Here is a 16,396-nt window from a genome sequence, read left to right as displayed (position 1 = left end):
ACACTGCAGCCCCACCATCCAATCGGCAGCGCCGGACCCACACCAAACATTCACCAAACTACTCAGCCGGCAGCCTACCACAATTATTCCATTCTTTCCGCATCCGCACACTTCCTTCTTTTTAACTCCTTTTCACTACCGCACAGGTTAATCGCCGCACGTCCCCCGCCGGCAAACATTACTCCTTTGCCTACTGCATGCAGGCTTCTCTTAACGACCCTCTGTTATCAACTCCGCTAACAGCCACAAAATCTCCGCCGCACGAAGCCCACTGGTAGCTGCTGAATCACATGCTTCCCCAAAACGTCGCGCTGTCAGAACACTGGGAGCTACACACACCAACAAGTCCATACTGCAGGCTGCAGCTAGAACAATTTTCTACATTCAAACATCGACGGCCTCTTCTCTCTAAAAATTCACCAGACCGCTTCTACCACCAGCAAAGAAGTTTCCATCCCTAATTCCTCTGTGATTCCCACTAACCTAAACATTAAGCTGGCATTGAAGGGTGTGAATTACCCCGGCCAATCTGTTCTTTTAAATACAGCTTTTAGCAAGTTTTGAAAGGAGAAGAGCAGAACTTGCTATGCCAATAATATCGAGTCTTCTGTGGCGAAGTGGTTTTTGCATAGAAAACAAAGCGGTCAGTTGAAGAGGAATAATATCAGTACTTTGTTTAAAACTGTGTGTAAAAAGCTGTCTCTTTATCATTAACAATAAGTTGTAAAACGTGAATGGGGAGTGACAGTCTTCAAGTTTATGAGAAGATCGCGCCCTGGTGGAATAAAGGCACGAAGAGCTTACAGCACCTAGAATTACCAGGCAGTATTTAGAGTAAAACGGTTTCTAAAAGCTGGCTTTATGAAAGAGAGAAAAAATATATATATAAAATAGTAAAATGGAAGGGGAGTGATAGATTTAAATTAATCGTGAAGTGGAGCGCCCCCTGTATAAAGTAAAAGTGAGAAAAGCTTACAGCACCTGGTATGCCCAGGAGGTCTCCCATCCAAGTACTAACCAGACCCTACCCTGCTTAGCTTCCAAGATCAGACGAGATCGGGCGTGTTCAGGGTGGTATGGCCGTAAGCGAGAGATGCTACCAAAAACAGCCCTTTTGCATTACACGCCTCTATACATGCCAGTTGGTCCCATTGGATCCTACTAATGTTCTTTTTTTTTTTTTTATCTGACTCACACTGCAGCCCCACCATCCAATCGGCAGCGCCGGACCCACACCAAACATTTACCAAACTACTCAGCCGGCAGCCTACCACAATTATTCCATTCTTTCCGCATCCGCACACTTCCTTCTTTTTAACTCCTTTTCACTACCGCACAGGTTAATCGCCGCACGTCCCCCGCCGGCAAACATTACTCCTTTGCCTACTGCATGCAGGCTTCTCTTAACGACCCTCTGTTATCAACTCCGCTAACAGCCACAAAATCTCCGCCGCACGAAGCCCACTGGTAGCTGCTGAATCACATGCTTCCCCAAAACGTCGCGCTGTCAGAACACTGGGAGCTACACACACCAACAAGTCCATACTGCAGGCTGCAGCCAGAACAATTTTCTACATTCAAACATCGACGGCCTCTTCTCTCTAAAAATTCACCAGACCGCTTCTACCACCAGCAAAGAAGTTTCCATCCCTAATTCCTCTGTGATTCCCACTAACCTAAACATTAAGCTGGCATTGAAGGGTGTGAATTACCCCGGCCAATCTGTTCTTTTAAATACAGCTTTTAGCAAGTTTTGAAAGGAGAAGAGCAGAACTTGCTATGCCAATAATATCGAGTCTTCTGTGGCAAAGTGGTTTTTGCATAGAAAACAAAGCGGTCAGTTGAAGAGGAATGATATCAGTACTTTGTTTAAAACTGTGTGTAAAAAGCTGTCTCTTTATCATTAACAATAAGTTGTAAAACGTGAATGGGGAGTGACAGTCTTCAAGTTTGTGAGAAGATCGCGCCCTGGTGGAATAAAGGCACGAACAGCTTACAGCACCTAGAATTACCAGGAAGTATTTAGAGTAAAACAGTTTCTAAAAGCTGCCTTTATGAATGAGAGAAAAAAAATATATATATATAAAATAGTAAAATGGAAGGGGAGTGATAGATTTAAATTAATCGTGAAGTGGAGCGCCCCCTGTATAAAGTAAAAGTGAGAAAAGCTTACAGCACCTGGTATGCCCAGGAGGTCTCCCATCCAAGTACTAACCAGACCCTACCCTGCTTAGCTTCCGAGATCAGACGAGATCGGGCGTGTTCAGGGTGGTATGGCCGTTAGCGAGAGATGCTACCAAAAACAGCCCTTTTGCATTACACGCCTCTATACATGCCAGTTGGTCCCATTGGATCCTACTAATGTTCTTTTTTTTTTTTTTATCTGACTCACACTGCAGCCCCACCATCCAATCGGCAGCGCCGGACCCACACCAAACATTTACCAAACTACTCAGCCGGCAGCCTACCACAATTATTCCATTCTTTCCGCATCCGCACACTTCCTTCTTTTTAACTCCTTTTCACTACCGCACAGGTTAATCGCCGCACGTCCCCCGCCGGCAAACATTACTCCTTTGCCTACTGCATGCAGGCTTCTCTTAACGACCCTCTGTTATCAACTCCGCTAACAGCCACAAAATCTCCGCCGCACGAAGCCCACTGGTAGCTGCTGAATCACATGCTTCCCCAAAACGTCGCGCTGTCAGAACACTGGGAGCTACACACACCAACAAGTCCATACTGCAGGCTGCAGCCAGAACAATTTTCTACATTCAAACATCGACGGCCTCTTCTCTCTAAAAATTCACCAGACCGCTTCTACCACCAGCAAAGAAGTTTCCATCCCTAATTCCTCTGTGATTCCCACTAACCTAAACATTAAGCTGGCATTGAAGGGTGTGAATTACCCCGGCCAATCTGTTCTTTTAAATACAGCTTTTAGCAAGTTTTGAAAGGAGGAGAAGAGCAGACCTTGCTATGCCAATAATATTGAGTCTTCTGTGGCGAAGTGGTTTTTGCATAGAAAACAAAGCGGTCAGTTGAAGAGGAATAATATCAGTACTTTGTTTAAAACTGTGTGTAAAAAGCTGTCTCTTTATCATTAACAATAAGTTGTAAAACGTGAATGGGGAGTGACAGTCTTCAAGTTTGTGAGAAGATCGCGCCCTGGTGGAATAAAGGCACGAACAGCTTACAGCACCTAGAATTACCAGGAAGTATTTAGAGTAAAACGGTTTCTAAAAGCTGGCTTTATGAAAGAGAGAAAAAAAAATATATTTAAAATAGTAAAATGGAAGGGGAGTGCTAGTTTTAAATTAATCGTGAAGTGGAGCGCCCCCTGTATAAAGTAAAAGTGAGAAAAGCTTACAGCACCTGGTATGCCCAGGAGGTCTCACATCCAAGTACTAACCAGACCCTACCCTGCTTGGCTTCTGAGATCAGACGAGATCGGGCGTGTTCAGGGTGGTATGGCCGTAAGCGAGAGATGCTACCAAAAACAGCCCTTTTGCATTACACGCCTCTATACATGCCAGTTGGTCCCATTGGATCCTACTAATGTTCTTTTTTTTTTTTTTATCTGACTCACACTGCAGCCCCACCATCCAATCGGCAGCGCCGGACCCACACCAAACATTCACCAAACTACTCAGCCGGCAGCCTACCACAATTATTCCATTCTTTCCGCATCCGCACACTTCCTTCTTTTTAACTCCTTTTCACTACCGCACAGGTTAATCGCCGCACGTCCCCCGCCGGCAAACATTACTCCTTTGCCTACTGCATGCAGGCTTCTCTTAACGACCCTCTGTTATCAACTCCGCTAACAGCCACAAAATCTCCGCCGCACGAAGCCCACTGGTAGCTGCTGAATCACATGCTTCCCCAAAACGTCGCGCTGTCAGAACACTGGGAGCTACACACACCAACAAGTCCATACTGCAGGCTGCAGCTAGAACAATTTTCTACATTCAAACATCGACGGCCTCTTCTCTCTAAAAATTCACCAGACCGCTTCTACCACCAGCAAAGAAGTTTCCATCCCTAATTCCTCTGTGATTCCCACTAACCTAAACATTAAGCTGGCATTGAAGGGTGTGAATTACCCCGGCCAATCTGTTCTTTTAAATACAGCTTTTAGCAAGTTTTGAAAGGAGAAGAGCAGAACTTGCTATGCCAATAATATCGAGTCTTCTGTGGCGAAGTGGTTTTTGCATAGAAAACAAAGCGGTCAGTTGAAGAGGAATAATATCAGTACTTTGTTTAAAACTGTGTGTAAAAAGCTGTCTCTTTATCATTAACAATAAGTTGTAAAACGTGAATGGGGAGTGACAGTCTTCAAGTTTATGAGAAGATCGCGCCCTGGTGGAATAAAGGCACGAAGAGCTTACAGCACCTAGAATTACCAGGCAGTATTTAGAGTAAAACGGTTTCTAAAAGCTGGCTTTATGAAAGAGAGAAAAAATATATATATAAAATAGTAAAATGGAAGGGGAGTGATAGATTTAAATTAATCGTGAAGTGGAGCGCCCCCTGTATAAAGTAAAAGTGAGAAAAGCTTACAGCACCTGGTATGCCCAGGAGGTCTCCCATCCAAGTACTAACCAGACCCTACCCTGCTTAGCTTCCAAGATTAGACGAGATCGGGCGTGTTCAGGGTGGTATGGCCGTAAGCGAGAGATGCTACCAAAAACAGCCCTTTTGCATTACACGCCTCTATACATGCCAGTTGGTCCCATTGGATCCTACTAATGTTCTTTTTTTTTTTTTTATCTGACTCACACTGCAGCCCCACCATCCAATCGGCAGCGCCGGACCCACACCAAACATTTACCAAACTACTCAGCCGGCAGCCTACCACAATTATTCCATTCTTTCCGCATCCGCACACTTCCTTCTTTTTAACTCCTTTTCACTACCGCACAGGTTAATCGCCGCACGTCCCCCGCCGGCAAACATTACTCCTTTGCCTACTGCATGCAGGCTTCTCTTAACGACCCTCTGTTATCAACTCCGCTAACAGCCACAAAATCTCCGCCGCACGAAGCCCACTGGTAGCTGCTGAATCACATGCTTCCCCAAAACGTCGCGCTGTCAGAACACTGGGAGCTACACACACCAACAAGTCCATACTGCAGGCTGCAGCCAGAACAATTTTCTACATTCAAACATCGACGGCCTCTTCTCTCTAAAAATTCACCAGACCGCTTCTACCACCAGCAAAGAAGTTTCCATCCCTAATTCCTCTGTGATTCCCACTAACCTAAACATTAAGCTGGCATTGAAGGGTGTGAATTACCCCGGCCAATCTGTTCTTTTAAATACAGCTTTTAGCAAGTTTTGAAAGGAGGAGAAGAGCAGACCTTGCTATGCCAATCATATCGAGTCTTCTGTGGCGAAGTGGTTTTTGCATAGAAAACAAAGCGGTCAGTTGAAGAGGAATAATATCAGTACTTTGTTTAAAACTGTGTGTAAAAAGCTGTCTCTTTATCATTAACAATAAGTTGTAAAACGTGAATGGGGAGTGACAGTCTTCAAGTTTGTGAGAAGATCGCGCCCTGGTGGAATAAAGGCACGAACAGCTTACAGCACCTAGAATTACCAGGAAGTATTTAGAGTAAAACGGTTTCTAAAAGCTGGCTTTATGAAAGAGAGAAAAAAAAATATATTTAAAATAGTAAAATGGAAGGGGAGTGCTAGTTTTAAATTAATCGTGAAGTGGAGCGCCCCCTGTATAAAGTAAAAGTGAGAAAAGCTTACAGCACCTGGTATGCCCAGGAGGTCTCACATCCAAGTATTAACCAGACCCTACCCTGCTTGGCTTCTGAGATCAGACGAGATCGGGCGTGTTCAGGGTGGTATGGCCGTAAGCGAGAGATGCTACCAAAAACAGCCCTTTTGCATTACACGCCTCTATACATGCCAGTTGGTCCCATTGGATCCTACTAATGTTCTTTTTTTTTTTTTTATCTGACTCACACTGCAGCCCCACCATCCAATCGGCAGCGCCGGACCCACACCAAACATTCACCAAACTACTCAGCCGGCAGCCTACCACAATTATTCCATTCTTTCCGCATCCGCACACTTCCTTCTTTTTAACTCCTTTTCACTACCGCACAGGTTAATCGCCGCACGTCCCCCGCCGGCAAACATTACTCCTTTGCCTACTGCATGCAGGCTTCTCTTAACGACCCTCTGTTATCAACTCCGCTAACAGCCACAAAATCTCCGCCGCACGAAGCCCACTGGTAGCTGCTGAATCACATGCTTCCCCAAAACGTCGCGCTGTCAGAACACTGGGAGCTACACACACCAACAAGTCCATACTGCAGGCTGCAGCTAGAACAATTTTCTACATTCAAACATCGACGGCCTCTTCTCTCTAAAAATTCACCAGACCGCTTCTACCACCAGCAAAGAAGTTTCCATCCCTAATTCCTCTGTGATTCCCACTAACCTAAACATTAAGCTGGCATTGAAGGGTGTGAATTACCCCGGCCAATCTGTTCTTTTAAATACAGCTTTTAGCAAGTTTTGAAAGGAGAAGAGCAGAACTTGCTATGCCAATAATATCGAGTCTTCTGTGGCGAAGTGGTTTTTGCATAGAAAACAAAGCGGTCAGTTGAAGAGGAATAATATCAGTACTTTGTTTAAAACTGTGTGTAAAAAGCTGTCTCTTTATCATTAACAATAAGTTGTAAAACGTGAATGGGGAGTGACAGTCTTCAAGTTTGTGAGAAGATCGCGCCCTGGTGGAATAAAGGCACGAAGAGCTTACAGCACCTAGAATTACCAGGCAGTATTTAGAGTAAAACGGTTTCTAAAAGCTGGCTTTATGAAAGAGAGAAAAAAAATATATATATAAAATAGTAAAATGGAAGGGGAGTGCTAGATTTAAATTAATCGTGAAGTGGAGCGCCCCCTGTATAAAGTAAAAGTGAGAAAAGCTTACAGCACCTGGTATGCCCAGGAGGTCTCCCATCCAAGTACTAACCAGACCCTACCCTGCTTAGCTTCCAAGATCAGACGAGATCGGGCGTGTTCAGGGTGGTATGGCCGTAAGCGAGAGATGCTACCAAAAACAGCCCTTTTGCATTACACGCCTCTATACATGCCAGTTGGTCCCATTGGATCCTACTAATGTTCTTTTTTTTTTTTTTATCTGACTCACACTGCAGCCCCACCATCCAATCGGCAGCGCCGGACCCACACCAAACATTTACCAAACTACTCAGCCGGCAGCCTACCACAATTATTCCATTCTTTCCGCATCCGCACACTTCCTTCTTTTTAACTCCTTTTCACTACCGCACAGGTTAATCGCCGCACGTCCCCCGCCGGCAAACATTACTCCTTTGCCTACTGCATGCAGGCTTCTCTTAACGACCCTCTGTTATCAACTCCGCTAACAGCCACAAAATCTCCGCCGCACGAAGCCCACTGGTAGCTGCTGAATCACATGCTTCCCCAAAACGTCGCGCTGTCAGAACACTGGGAGCTACACACACCAACAAGTCCATACTGCAGGCTGCAGCCAGAACAATTTTCTACATTCAAACATCGACGGCCTCTTCTCTCTAAAAATTCACCAGACCGCTTCTACCACCAGCAAAGAAGTTTCCATCCCTAATTCCTCTGTGATTCCCACTAACCTAAACATTAAGCTGGCATTGAAGGGTGTGAATTACCCCGGCCAATCTGTTCTTTTAAATACAGCTTTTAGCAAGTTTTGAAAGGAGGAGAAGAGCAGACCTTGCTATGCCAATAATATCGAGTCTTCTGTGGCGAAGTGGTTTTTGCATAGAAAACAAAGCGGTCAGTTGAAGAGGAATAATATCAGTACTTTGTTTAAAACTGTGTGTAAAAAGCTGTCTCTTTATCATTAACAATAAGTTGTAAAACGTGAATGGGGAGTGACAGTCTTCAAGTTTGTGAGAAGATCGCGCCCTGGTGGAATAAAGGCACGAACAGCTTACAGCACCTAGAATTACCAGGAAGTATTTAGAGTAAAACGGTTTCTAAAAGCTGCCTTTATGAAAGAGAGAAAAAAAAATATATATAAAATAGTAAAATGGAAGGGGAGTGCTAGTTTTAAATTAATCGTGAAGTGGAGCGCCCCCTGTATAAAGTAAAAGTGAGAAAAGCTTACAGCACCTGGTATGCCCAGGAGGTCTCACATCCAAGTATTAACCAGACCCTACCCTGCTTGGCTTCTGAGATCAGACGAGATCGGGCGTGTTCAGGGTGGTATGGCCGTAAGCGAGAGATGCTACCAAAAACAGCCCTTTTGCATTACACGCCTCTATACATGCCAGTTGGTCCCATTGGATCCTACTAATGTTCTTTTTTTTTTTTTTATCTGACTCACACTGCAGCCCCACCATCCAATCGGCAGCGCCGGACCCACACCAAACATTCACCAAACTACTCAGCCGGCAGCCTACCACAATTATTCCATTCTTTCCGCATCCGCACACTTCCTTCTTTTTAACTCCTTTTCACTACCGCACAGGTTAATCGCCGCACGTCCCCCGCCGGCAAACATTACTCCTTTGCCTACTGCATGCAGGCTTCTCTTAACGACCCTCTGTTATCAACTCCGCTAACAGCCACAAAATCTCCGCCGCACGAAGCCCACTGGTAGCTGCTGAATCACATGCTTCCCCAAAACGTCGCGCTGTCAGAACACTGGGAGCTACACACACCAACAAGTCCATACTGCAGGCTGCAGCTAGAACAATATTCTACATTCAAACATCGACGGCCTCTTCTCTCTAAAAATTCACCAGACCGCTTCTACCACCAGCAAAGAAGTTTCCATACCTAATTCCTCTGTGATTCCCACTAACCTAAACATTAAGCTGGCATTGAAGGGTGTGAATTACCCCGGCCAATCTGTTCTTTTAAATACAGCTTTTAGCAAGTTTTGAAAGGAGAAGAGCAGAACTTGCTATGCCAATAATATCGAGTCTTCTGTGGCGAAGTGGTTTTTGCATAGAAAACAAAGCGGTCAGTTGAAGAGGAATAATATCAGTACTTTGTTTAAAACTGTGTGTAAAAAGATGTCTCTTTATCATTAACAATAAGTTGTAAAACGTGAATGGGGAGTGACAGTCTTCAAGTTTGTGAGAAGATCGCGCCCTGGTGGAATAAAGGCACGAAGAGCTTACAGCACCTAGAATTACCAGGCAGTATTTAGAGTAAAACGGTTTCTAAAAGCTGGCTTTATGAAAGAGAGAAAAAAAATATATATATAAAATAGTAAAATGGAAGGGGAGTGCTAGATTTATATTAATCGTGAAGTGGAGCGCCCCCTGTATAAAGTAAAAGTGAGAAAAGCTTACAGCACCTGGTATGCCCAGGAGGTCTCCCATCCAAGTACTAACCAAACCCTACCTTGCTTGGCTTCCGAGATCAGATGAGATCGGGCGTGTTCAGGGTGGTATGGCCGTAAGCGAGAGATGCTACCAAAAACAGCCCTTTTGCATTACACGCCTCTATACATGTCAGTTGGTCCCATTGGATCCTACTAATGTTCTTTTTTTTTTTTTATCTGACTCACACTGCAGCTCCACCATCCAATCGGCAGCGCCGGACCCACACCAAACATTCACCAAACTACTCAGCCGGCAGCCTACCACAATTATTCCATTCTTTCCGCATCCGCACACTTCCTTCTTTTTAACTCCTTTTCACTACCGCACAGGTTAATCGCCGCACGTCCCCCGCCGGCAAACATTACTCCTTTGCCTACTGCATGCAGGCTTCTCTTAACGACCCTCTGTTATCAACTCCGCTAACAGCCACAAAATCTCCGCTGCACGAAGCCCACTGGTAGCTGCTGAATCACATGCTTCCCCAAAACGTCGCGCTGTCAGAACACTGGGAGCTACACACACCAACAAGTCCATACTGCAGGCTGCAGCCAGAACAATTTTCTACATTCAAACATCGACGGCCTCTTCTCTCTAAAAATTCACCAGACCGCTTCTACCACCAGCAAAGAAGTTTCCATCCCTAATTCCTCTGTGATTCCCACTAACCTAAACATTAAGCTGGCATTGAAGGGTGTGAATTACCCCGGCCAATCTGTTCTTTTAAATACAGCTTTTAGCAAGTTTTGAAAGGAGAAGAGCAGAACTTGCTATGCCAATAATATCGAGTCTTCTGTGGCAAAGTGGTTTTTGCATAGAAAACAAAGCGGTCAGTTGAAGAGGAATAATATCAGTACTTTGTTTAAAACTGTGTGTAAAAAGCTGTCTCTTTATCATTAACAATAAGTTGTAAAACGTGAATGGGGAGTGACAGTCTTCAAGTTTGTGAGAAGATCGCGCCCTGGTGGAATAAAGGCACGAACAGCTTACAGCACCTAGAATTACCAGGAAGTATTTAGAGTAAAACGGTTTCTAAAAGCTGGCTTTATGAAAGAGAGAAAAAATATATATATATAAAATAGTAAAATGAAAGGGGAGTGCTAGATTTATATTAATCTTGAAGTGGAGCGCCCCCTGTATAAAGTAAAAGTGAGAAAAGCTTACAGCACCTGGTATGCCCAGGAGGTCTCCCATCCAAGTACTAACCAGACCCTACCTTGCTTGGCTTCCGAGATCAGATGAGATCGGGCGTGTTCAGGGTGGTATGGCCGTAAGCGAGAGACGCTACCAAAAACAGCCCTTTTGCATTACACGCCTCTATACATGCCAGTTGGTCCCATTGGATCCTACTAATGTTCTTTTTTTTTTTTTATCTGACTCACACTGCAGCTCCACCATCCAATCGGCAGCGCCGGACCCACACCAAACATTCACCAAACTACTCAGCCGGCAGCCTACCACAATTATTCCATTCTTTCCGCATCCGCACACTTCCTTCTTTTTAACTCCTTTTCACTACCGCACAGGTTAATCGCCGCACGTCCCCCGCCGGCAAACATTACTCCTTTGCCTACTGCATGCAGGCTTCTCTTAACGACCCTCTGTTATCAACTCCGCTAACAGCCACAAAATCTCCGCCGCACGAAGCCCACTGGTAGCTGCTGAATCACATGCTTCCCCAAAACGTCGCGCTGTCAGAACACTGGGAGCTACACACACCAACAAGTCCATACTGCAGGCTGCAGCCAGAACAATTTTCTACATTCAAACATCGACGGCCTCTTCTCTCTAAAAATTCACCAGACCGCTTCTACCACTAGCAAAGAAGTTTCCATCCCTAATTCCTCTGTGATTCCCACTAACCTAAACATTAAGCTGGCATTGAAGGGTGTGAATTACCCCGGCCAATCTGTTCTTTTAAATACAGCTTTTAGCAAGTTTTGAAAGGAGAAGAGCAGAACTTGCTATGCCAATAATATCGAGTCTTCTGTGGCGAAGTGGTTTTTGCATAGAAAACAAAGCGGTCAGTTGAAGAGGAATAATATCAGTACTTTGTTTAAAACTGTGTGTAAAAAGCTGTCTCTTTATCATTAACAATAAGTTGTAAAACGTGAATGGGGAGTGACAGTCTTCAAGTTTGTGAGAAGATCGCGCCCTGGTGGAATAAAGGCACGAACAGCTTACAGCACCTAGAATTACCAGGAAGTATTTAGAGTAAAACGGTGTGTAAAAGCTGCCTTTATGAATAAGAGAAAAAAATATATATATATATAAAATAGTAAAATGGAAGGGGAGTGATAGATTTAAATTAATCGTGAAGTGGAGCGCCCCCTGTATAAAGTAAAAGTGAGAAAAGCTTACAGCACCTGGTATTCCCAGGTGGTCTCCCATCCAAGTACTAACCAGAACCTACCCTGCTTAGCTTCCGAGATCAGACGAGATCGGGCGTGTTCAGGGTGGTATGGCCGTAAGCTAAAGATGCTACCAAAAACAGCCCTTTTGCATTACACGCGTCTATACATGCCAGTTAGTCCCATTGGATCCTACTCCTGGTTTTTTTTTTTTTTTTATCTGACTCACACTGCAGCACCACCATCCAATCGGCAGCGCCGGACCCACACCAAACATTCACCAAACTACTCAGCCGGCAGCCTACCACAATTATTCCATTCTTTCCGCATCCGCACACTTCCTTCTTTTTAACTCCTTTTCACTACCGCACAGGTTAATCGCCGCACGTCCCACGCCGGCAAACATTACTCCTTTGCCTACTGCATGTAGGCTTCTCTTAACGACCCTCTGTTATCAACTCCGCGAACAGCCACAAAATCTCCGCCGCACGAAGCCCACTGGTAGCTGCTGAATCACATGCTTCCCCAAAACGTCGCGCTGTCAGAACACTGGGAGCTACACACACCAACAAGTCCATACTGCAGGCTGCAGCCAGAACAATTTTCTACATTCAAACATCGACGGCCTCTTCTCTCTAAAAATTCACCAGACCGCTTCTACCACCAGCAAAGAAGTTTCCATCCCTAATTCCTCTGTGATTCCCACTAACCTAAACATTAAGCTGGCATTGAAGGGTGTGAATTACCCCGGCCAATCTGTTCTTTTAAATACAGCTTTTAGCAAGTTTTGAAAGGAGAAGAGCAGAACTTGCTATGCCAATAATATCGAGTCTTCTGTGGCGAAGTGGTTTTTGCATAGAAAACAAAGCGGTCAGTTGAAGAGGAATAATATCAGTACTTTGTTTAAAACTGTGTGTAAAAAGCTGTCTCTTTATCATTAACAATAAGTTGTAAAACGTGAATGGGGAGTGACAGTCTTCAAGTTTGTGAGAAGATCGCGCCCTGGTGGAATAAAGGCACGAACAGCTTACAGCACCTAGAATTACCAGGAAGTATTTAGAGTAAAACGGTTTCTAAAAGCTGCCATTATGAATGAGAGAAAAAAAAAATATATATATATATAAAATAGTAAAATGGAAGGGGAGTGATAGATTTAAATTAATTGTGAAGTGGAGCGCCCCCTGTATAAAGTAAAAGTGAGAAAAGCTTACAGCACCTGGTATTCCCAGGTGGTCTCCCATCCAAGTACTAACCAGACCCTACCCTGCTTAGCTTCCAAGATCAGACGAGATCGGGCGTGTTCAGGGTGGTACGGCCATAAGCGAGAGATGCAACCAAAAACAGCCCTTTTGCATTACACGCGTCTATACATGCCAGTTAGTCCCATTGGATCCTACTCCTGGTTTTTTTTTTTTTTTTTATCTGACTCACACTGCAGCACCACCATCCAATCGGCAACGCCGGACCCACACCAAACATTCACCAAACTACTCAGCCGGCAGCCTACCACAATTATTCCATTCTTTCCGCATCCGCACACTTCCTTCTCTTTAACTCCTTTTCACTACCGCACAGGTTAATCGCCGCACGTCCCCCGCCAGCAAACATTACTCCTTTGCCTACTGCATGCAGGCTTCTCTTAACGACCCTCTGTTATCAACTCCGCTAACAGCCTCAAAATCTCCGCCGCACGAAGCCCACTGGTAGCTGCTGAATCACATGATTCCCCAAAACGTCGCGCTGTCAGAACACTGGGAGCTACACACACCAACAAGTCCATACTGCAGGCTGCAGCCAGAACTATTTTCTACATTCAAACATCGACGGCCTCTTCTCTCTAAAAATTCACCAGACCGCTTCTACCACCAGCAAAGAAGTTTCCATCCCTAATTCCTCTGTGATTCCCACTAACATAAACATTAAGCTGGCATTGAAGGGTGTGAATTACCCCGGCCAATCTGTTCTTTTAAATACAGCTTTTAGCAAGTTTTGAAAGGAGAAGAGCAGAACTTGCTATGCCAATAATATCGAGTCTTCTGTGGCGAAGTGGTTTTTGCATAGAAAACAAAGCGGTCAGTTGAAGAGGAATAATATCAGTACTTTGTTTAAAACTGTGTGTAAAAAGCTGTCTCTTTATCATTAACAATAAGTTGTAAAACGTGAATGGGGAGTGACAGTCTTCAAGTTTGTGAGAAGATCGCGCCCTGGTGGAATAAAGGCACAAACAGCTTACAGCACCTAGAATTACCAGGAAGTATTTAGAGTAAAACGGTTTCTAAAAGCTGGCTTTATGAAAGAGAGAAAAAATATATATATATAAAATAGTAAAATGGAAGGGGAGTGCTAGATTTAAATTAATCGTGAAGTGGAGCGCCCCCTGTATAAAGTAAAAGTGAGAAAAGCTTACAGCACCTGGTATTCCCAGGAGGTCTCCCATTCAAGTACTAACCAGACCCTACCCTGATTGGCTTCCGAGATCGGATGAGATCGGGCGTGTTCAGGCTGGCATGGCCATAAGCGAGAGACGCTACCAAAAACAGCCCTTTTGCATTACACGCCTCTATACATGCCAGTTGGTCCCATTGGATCCTACTAATGTTTTTTTTTTTTTTTATCTGACTCACACTGCAGCCCCACCATCCAATCGGCAGCGCCGGACCCACACCAAACATTCACCAAACTACTCAGCCGGCAGCCTACCACAATTATTCCATTCTTTCCGCATCCGCACACTTCCTTCTCTTTAACTCCTTTTCACTACCGCACAGGTTAATCGCCGCACGTCCCCCGCCAGCAAACATTACTCCTTTGCCTACTGCATGCAGGCTTCTCTTAACGACCCTCTGTTATCAACTCTGCTAACAGCCACAAAATCTCCGCCGCACGAAGCCCACTGGTAGCTGCTGAATCACATGCTTCCCCAAAACGTTGCGCTGTCAGAACACTGGGAGCTACACACACCAACAAGTCCATACTGCAGGCTGCAGCCAGAACAATTTTCTACATTCAAACATCGACGGCCTCTTCTCTCTAAAAATTCACCAGACCGCTTCTACCACCAGCAAAGAAGTTTCCATCCCTAATTCCTCTGTGATTCCCACAAACCTAAACATTAAGCTGGCATTGAAGGGTGTGAATTACCCCGTCCAATCTGTTCTTTTAAATACAGCTTTTAGCAAGTTTTGAAAGGAGAAGAGCAGAACTTGCTATGCCAATAATATCGAGTCTTCTGTGGCGAAGTGGTTTTTGCATAGAAAACAAAGCGGTCAGTTGAAGAGGAATAATATCAGTACTTTGTTTAAAACTGTGTGTAAAAAGCTGTCTCTTTATCATTAACAATAAGTTGTAAAACGTGAATGGGGAGTGACAGTCTTCAAGTTTGTGAGAAGATCGCGCCCTGGTGGAATAAAGGCACGAACAGCTTACAGCACCTAGAATTACCAGGCAGTATTTAGAGTAAAACGGTTTCTAAAAGCTGCCTTTATGAAAGAGAGAATATATATATATATATATATATATATATATATATATATAAAATAGTAAAATGGAAGGGGAGTGATAGATTTAAATTAATCGTGAAGTGGATCGCCCCCTGTATAAAGTGAAAGTGAGAAAAGCTTACAGCACCTGGTATTCCCAGGTGGTCTCCCTTCCAAGTACTAACCAGACCATACTCTGCTTAGCTTTCAAGATCAGGCATGTTCAGGGTGGTATGGCCGTAAGCGAGAGACGCTACCCAAAACAGCCCTTTTGCATTACACGCGTCTATACATGCCAGTTAGTCCCATTGGATCCTACTCCTGGTTTTTTTTTTTTTTTTATCTGACTCACACTGCAGCACCACCATCCAATCGGCAGCGCCGGACCCACACCAAACATTCACCAAACTACTCAGCCGGCAGCCTACCACAATTATCCCATTCTTTCCGCATCCGCACACTTCCTTCTTTTTAACTCCTTTTCACTACCGCACAGGTTAATCGCCGCACGTCCCCCGCCGGCAAACATTACTCCTTTGCCTACTGCATGCAGGCTTCTCTTAACGACCCTCTGTTATCAACTCCGCTAACAGCCACAAAATCTCCGCCGCACGAAGCCCACTGGTAGCTGCTGAATCACATGCTTCCCCAAAACGTCGCGCTGTCAGAACACTGGGAGCTACACACACCAACAAGTCCATACTGCAGGCTGCAGCCAGAACAATTTTCTACATTCAAACATCGACGGCCTCTTCTCTCTAAAAATTCACCAGACCGCTTCTACCACCAGCAAAGAAGTTTCCATCCCTAATTCCTCTGTGATTCCCACTAACCTAAACATTAAGCTGGCATTGAAGGGTGTGAATTACCCCGGCCAATCTGTTCTTTTAAATACAGCTTTTAGCAAGTTTTGAAAGGAGAAGAGCAGAACTTGCTATGCCAATAATATCGAGTCTTCTGTGGCGAAGTGGTTTTTGCATAGAAAACAAAGCGGTCAGTTGAAGAGGAATAATATCAGTACTTTGTTTAAAACTGTGTGTAAAAAGATGTCTCTTTATCATTAACAATAAGTTGTAAAACGTGAATGGGGAGTGACAGTCTTCAAGTTTGTGAGAAGATCGCGCCCTGGTGGAATAAAGGCACGAACAGCTTACAGCACCTAGAATTACCAGGAAGTATTTAGAGTAAA

At 44.5% G+C, this 16,396-nt stretch overlaps 10 non-coding genes and 3 pseudogenes across 10 annotated transcripts; all 13 read right to left on the bottom strand.

The window, feature by feature from the left end:
* Positions 1-969: 969 nt before the first annotated feature.
* On the bottom strand, positions 970-1,088 carry LOC125735322 (5S ribosomal RNA). The gene has a single exon (XR_007394620.1). It is a non-coding gene; the product is annotated as a 5S ribosomal RNA (ribosomal RNA).
* Positions 1,089-2,166: 1,078 nt separating this feature from the next.
* On the bottom strand, positions 2,167-2,285 carry LOC125734955 (5S ribosomal RNA). The gene has a single exon (XR_007394256.1). It is a non-coding gene; the product is annotated as a 5S ribosomal RNA (ribosomal RNA).
* Positions 2,286-3,363: 1,078 nt separating this feature from the next.
* On the bottom strand, positions 3,364-3,482 carry LOC125731253 (5S ribosomal RNA). Its single transcript, XR_007391537.1, has one exon. It is a non-coding gene; the product is annotated as a 5S ribosomal RNA (ribosomal RNA).
* A 1,074-nt stretch (positions 3,483-4,556) lies between these two features.
* Positions 4,557-4,675, bottom strand: LOC125737209 (5S ribosomal RNA). The gene has a single exon (XR_007396476.1). It is a non-coding gene; the product is annotated as a 5S ribosomal RNA (ribosomal RNA).
* A 1,078-nt stretch (positions 4,676-5,753) lies between these two features.
* Positions 5,754-5,872, bottom strand: LOC125731768 (5S ribosomal RNA; annotated as a pseudogene).
* A 1,076-nt stretch (positions 5,873-6,948) lies between these two features.
* On the bottom strand, positions 6,949-7,067 carry LOC125735321 (5S ribosomal RNA). The gene has a single exon (XR_007394619.1). It is a non-coding gene; the product is annotated as a 5S ribosomal RNA (ribosomal RNA).
* A 1,078-nt stretch (positions 7,068-8,145) lies between these two features.
* LOC125731765 (5S ribosomal RNA) lies at positions 8,146-8,264 on the bottom strand (annotated as a pseudogene).
* Positions 8,265-9,340: 1,076 nt separating this feature from the next.
* LOC125736663 (5S ribosomal RNA) lies at positions 9,341-9,459 on the bottom strand. Its single transcript, XR_007395938.1, has one exon. It is a non-coding gene; the product is annotated as a 5S ribosomal RNA (ribosomal RNA).
* Positions 9,460-10,534: 1,075 nt separating this feature from the next.
* LOC125735934 (5S ribosomal RNA) lies at positions 10,535-10,653 on the bottom strand. Its single transcript, XR_007395219.1, has one exon. It is a non-coding gene; the product is annotated as a 5S ribosomal RNA (ribosomal RNA).
* A 1,078-nt stretch (positions 10,654-11,731) lies between these two features.
* LOC125733669 (5S ribosomal RNA) lies at positions 11,732-11,850 on the bottom strand. The gene has a single exon (XR_007393006.1). It is a non-coding gene; the product is annotated as a 5S ribosomal RNA (ribosomal RNA).
* A 1,082-nt stretch (positions 11,851-12,932) lies between these two features.
* Positions 12,933-13,051, bottom strand: LOC125735466 (5S ribosomal RNA). Its single transcript, XR_007394762.1, has one exon. It is a non-coding gene; the product is annotated as a 5S ribosomal RNA (ribosomal RNA).
* Positions 13,052-14,128: 1,077 nt separating this feature from the next.
* LOC125730209 (5S ribosomal RNA) lies at positions 14,129-14,247 on the bottom strand. Its single transcript, XR_007390581.1, has one exon. It is a non-coding gene; the product is annotated as a 5S ribosomal RNA (ribosomal RNA).
* A 1,096-nt stretch (positions 14,248-15,343) lies between these two features.
* LOC125732308 (5S ribosomal RNA) lies at positions 15,344-15,452 on the bottom strand (annotated as a pseudogene).
* Between the last annotated feature and the right edge of the window lie 944 nt (positions 15,453-16,396).

Source organism: Brienomyrus brachyistius, chromosome 2, assembly GCF_023856365.1.
Source record: "Brienomyrus brachyistius isolate T26 chromosome 2, BBRACH_0.4, whole genome shotgun sequence".
Taxonomy (NCBI): Eukaryota; Metazoa; Chordata; class Actinopteri; order Osteoglossiformes; family Mormyridae; genus Brienomyrus; species Brienomyrus brachyistius.
The sequence above is the reverse complement of the archived record's forward strand: the minus strand, read 5'-3'. Positions and strand labels throughout refer to the sequence as shown.